This window comes from Callorhinus ursinus, unplaced genomic scaffold (genome assembly GCF_003265705.2).
Source record: "Callorhinus ursinus isolate GAN/ISIS: 27379988/994484 unplaced genomic scaffold, GSC_fseal_2.0 scaffold1, whole genome shotgun sequence".
NCBI classification, from domain to species: domain Eukaryota; kingdom Metazoa; phylum Chordata; class Mammalia; order Carnivora; family Otariidae; genus Callorhinus; species Callorhinus ursinus.
The window spans coordinates 112,696,130-112,701,426 of record NW_027397063.1 but is presented as its reverse complement, the minus strand read 5'-3'; positions in this window follow the sequence as shown (position 1 = coordinate 112,701,426).

Genomic DNA, 5,297 nt, shown 5'->3' with positions numbered 1-5,297 from the left:
ATAGTATAGTGGACCAGGTTTATGGCTTTGAGATAACAGTTTCAAAGGTTATAAGCACAACCCCCAAAAAACTTTCCTTTGCAAAGTTCAGCAGGACTGTGAGCAACGCACATTCAAAGTCCAACGTGGCCAGCATGGGTGTCCCAGTGACCTCTTCCACATGCAGGGCCTCAGAGCAGCAACTTTTTGGCTAGCTGTGTTCCCACAGAACCCTTGGCCCCACACTGAACACTCTGTCCTGCACTTGAGGAAAATCAATACGTAGTGCTCCCCCCACACTGGGCAGGGCCCAATCTACTAAAAGCAAGTGATATCTGGAGGGAGGCCAGATGGGAGACAAAGGGGCAGTGGGACTCTGCTTCAAGACCCCAGGAGCAAGCTGAGGATCACCTTGACCAGAGTGGGGGGCATAGCTTGCATTTGGACAAAGACTCTTGTTTCAGACTGTTCCCCAAATTAGCTGTCCCAGTGGGTCAGAAAATGGGTTGGATTACTGCTGTGATGCATAGTTCTGAGAGATGAGGCCTGAGTAGGGGCCACTACACTCTAAAGCACAGAGGTGTGGGCTGAGATGGATAAACTATGAGTCCCCAAAGGTGAGACCAATTTTGATTATGGCCCTTTGGAACTCTAATATATGTATTCATATACTATGAAATCTAAGCAGATGGTTCTGTCTGTGTGTGGTTTGGGGAATGTAAAGTATCACATCTATTTTTTAGTAAATATACTGGAGTCAGGAAGACACACAGTAAAAAATGGCTCACTTGCTATCAAAAAACCAGTGTGTAATAAAGGGAAGAGTAAAGGACAACTTCCCACAAAGAGAAAATGAGTGAAGGCAGAGGAAATGGACAGATGAGAAGCATTAGGCTTCATTATTTGATGTCCAGCTAGAAGCTGCTGTAAGCTGAGCACTTAGCCTCCTGGTTTGGAAAGCTGGGCATTTAGGGCATGTGGGTGGCTCAGTCGTTAAGTGTCTGCCTTCGGCTCAGGTCATGATCCCAGAGTCCGGGGATCGAGCCCGCATCAGGCTCTCCGCTCAGTGGGAAGCCAGCTTCTCCCTCTCCTACTCCCCTTGCTTGTGTTCCCTCTCTTGCTGTGTCTCTCTCTGTCAAATAAATAAATAAAATCTTAAAAAAAAAAGGTAGGCAATTCAGATTCAAGGACTTCCACATAGCCCCCCTACCCCCAACTGAGTCTCCCATAGGCCTCCTTTGCAAGAAAATAATAAAAAGCTGACACGGTGGGGGAGATCATTGGGGGCAAAAATGGGGTTGTTAATTTCAATAAGCAAGAGATTTGAATTTTAATGGGTGGGTGGGAGCATTCACCCTGTGTCAGGCAGGAAGTTGAAACTAAGATGCTTGCATAAAACCAAAACACTGGACAGACTACTCTACCAGTGAGACGGTGAAATACCCAAATCTGCCCAGAGACAATAAGAAAGTTTGTCTATTTGGCCTGGGATCTATGTGAGTTAAAAAGAAGTTTTGCCCTGCTCTGCCTCTGGTTTGGGGTTTGAGCTTATGCTTCCTGCTAGTCAATGTATTAAATATATGGAGTCCTGGGCATCTGGGTGGCTCAGTTGGTTAAGCGTCTGCCTTCAGCTCAGGTCATGATCTCAGGGTCCTGAGACTGAGCCCCACATTGGGCTCCCTGCTCAGTGGGGAGTCTGCTTCTCCCTCTCCCTCTGCCTGTCTCCCCCCACCCCCACTTGTGTACTCTCTCTCTCTCTCTCTCTCTGAAATAAATAAATAAAATCTTAATAAATAAATAAATAAATAGATAAATAAATAAATAAATAAATAACTGGAGTCCTGAACTTGCAAAACGTATAGGCTTCCAGAAAGAAGTAAATGTGTAAACTGTCTAGAGGGACAGACCAGGCCAACCAGACCAACCAGAATTTCCTGTGATAAAGCCAGTCAAATGTGAGCTCACCCAAAATTGTAAAACACACACGAAAATCCACAAAAAAGCAACATCAGCAGAAGTATACAAACTAGACTTCTAAGAGCCTCAGATGATAAAAATGGTCAGTAACAAACTATAAAGTATGTTTAGAATGAGCAAAAAACTTAACAGCACTTAAAAACATGAAAAAGGATAAAATGACATTTAAAAAAATAGACTGAAAAATAACCAGAGAGTAGTTGTAGAAATTTAAAAATTTAGTCATTAAAATTTAAAAGGTAATAGGTGGGTTAAATAGGTGATTAAACACAGCTGAAGAGAGACTGAGTAAACTGGATGATAGAGCTGAGGAAATTATTTTGAATGTATGTAACACAGAACACACTGGTGGAAATTTAGAACATCAAAATAAAAATGAAATTCTAAAGTATTCCAGAGAAAACAAAAACAACCATAGATTACCTATAAATAAACAGTGCAATAATCAGATTGATATCTGATGGAGCAGTTCTGATGGAAGGCAACAATAGAACAGTATCTTGCAATGATGAGGGAAAAGACTTTTGACCAAGAATTCTAAATGCAACAAACTTCATTAAAATATGAGGGTTTTAAAAACTAAAATACTTTCAGATATAATAGCCCCAAACTGGAAACAACCCAAACATTCATTGACAAATTAATAGATAAACAAATTGTAGTATATTCACATAATAGAATACTACTCCACTGTAAAAAGGAACATAATGACATGAATGAATCTCATAGATATTATGCTGAGGGAAAGAAACTTGACACAAAAGATCATAAACTGCATGGTTCCATTCATAGGAAACTCCAGAAAAAAATCTAATCTACGGTGATATAAAATAGATCAATGATTTTGTGAGTACAGGAAGAAAAGGTGGGATAGGAAAGGGCACAAGGGAAATTTCTTGGGGAGGTAGGATGGAAATGTTCTATAGCTCAGGTGTTATGGAACCTGGACTGGATCACCTGATGGAAGAACCAAGCAGCACCCGGAGATCTTGGAGGATAGGTTTACTTAATGCTGGTGGGCTCAGAGAAGAGTGATCTCCAAAGGTCTGAGCCCCAAACACAAACAAAGGGGGCAATTTATACACTTCTACTTCCACATACGTGGCACTTTTGGTGTGTGCGTGAAGTGGGGCAGGGAGAAGAACCTGGATTGGTGCACGTGGGAAGCAGAGCAGGGAGAAGAACCCGGAAGAGCCCTGGAGCAAGAACTGGGACTCTCTCGCTGGCTTGGTCGGCCATCTTAGGACACAGATATTCCTTATCACAGGTAGTGGCTGTATGACAATTGTTAAAACTAAAATGCTACAATTGATATCTGCTCCTTTTTATTGTAGGTAAATTAAATTTTAATAAAAAATTAATGAAATCATTTTTATTCATGCATTCATTCATGATGGTTTTGGAAAAAAATTAGTAGCAACCCAAACTAAAATCCTATATTATACCTGCATGGGAAATTAGCTGATTGACATGAAGTAAATGTGTGATAAGGAGGCTGTAATTATTGATTGACTAGATGTTTGTAAAAAAGTGTAAGTTTAAATATTACCTGAAAAACAAGAGGAACCTCTTGAGCAGTGGCTCTCAAATCCTAGCAAGTGTCAGATTTATCTGTAGGGCTAACTAAAACACAGATTGTTGAGGGGAGGCAGGAAGATGTCAAGGGAGGATACTGAGCTTGGCTTGTCCCATAGGCTCACAGAGCTAAGAGCTACATCTATACAAATAACTCTGAAAATAACTTGAACTCTGGCAGAACAGACCTTCTACAGTTAATCTTAGAGAGAAGGCCATGTTGAAAAGGTAGGAAAGGTAGAGAAACAGTTGGGAACAATATTCTTCTTGTGAGACTAACCACAAGTGGGAAGGACATCACAAACACAGAGAAATAAGAGGGTCAGACCCAGTACCAGGCACCCCTGGCACTAGGGACCTGCATTGGGAAAATGAGTCCCCATAACATCTGGCTTTGAAAACCTGCAGAGCTTAATTTCAGGAACTTAAAAAATCAGTGGGCTTAACACTGGGAGAATTGGAGGGTGAGAGGAAACTGAATTCCTTCCATTAAAAAGCCAGCATAATAAATAGCTCAGCCCAAGACACAGCACAGAAAAAGCAGTTTGAAAAGTGCCTGGGGTAGTCATGAAGATTTATTGACTATTCTTAGAATGTGTGCTGGAGAGGCAGGGACCTTCAGGAGATATCTCTAAGAAGGAAAGAATTTCTCTTCCCTTCTTCCAGCCTAGATAGCCTGGTGTTTGTGGAAGCTAGCACTACCTACCTCACTAGCACCATGAGCCCTGGTCCTGTGCTCCCCTGCACAACCTACCCTATTCAAACTGATAGCCTCTGCAGGCATCCCTCCAAAGCAGCTGCTGCCCTGTGATACTCTAGAGGCAGCCCTGGACAGGAATGGTGCCACTCCAAACTGACTCCTGCCCTGAGAAGGGAGGAAGATAACCCTACACACCAGCATTGCCGTGTGGCAGATGGGCCTATTACATCACTGCCCAGAGAGCAAGCCCTGCCCTTTGGTATGCCTGCAAGTGTGGCAAAGAGGCTAAGGGCAAACAGTTAATCTGACTACCAGCCCCACCCACCAAGAAGTCTTCAGTGACATCAGACAGACCTCTCAACAGCACAGGGACCAAACTCTACCCAGTGGGCCCATATCAGGCAAAGCAGGTTATTGCAGCCAGTTGGGCTGAAGGCAACTGCGGCTCAGTCACAACAGGAGGGTGTATGCAGCCCACACAGGGGATACCCCTGGAGTGCCTGGTTCTAGTGACCAGAGAGGATAGCATTATAGGGCACCACAAGACTTCTTCTTCACAAGGCCACTAATTTCAAGACCAGGAGCTGTAGCTGACCTACATAAGACATAGAAACAAACACAGAGAGACAAAATGAGTTGACAGAGGAATATGTCCCAAATGAAAGAACAAGACAAAATCACAGTAAAAGAATTAAATGAAACAACATAAGCAATATGCTTGATAAAAAATTGAAAGTAATAGTTATAAAGATACTTACTGAACCTGACAGAAGAGTAGATGAGCTCAGTGAGAACTTCAAAGAGAGAAAAAAAAAACCCAACAAATCAGAGGTGAAGAATTCAATAATTGAAATAAAAAATATGGACGGAATCAACAGCAGATTAGAGGACACAGAAGAATGCGTCACAGATCTGGAAGACAGGGTACTAAAAAGCAACCAAGGTGACCAGAAAAAAAAAAAAAAAACAAGAATAGATTAAGGGAACTCAACAACATCAAGTGTAATAAGATTCACATTATAGAAATCCCAGAAGGGGGAGAGAAAGAGAAAGGGGCAGAAAACTA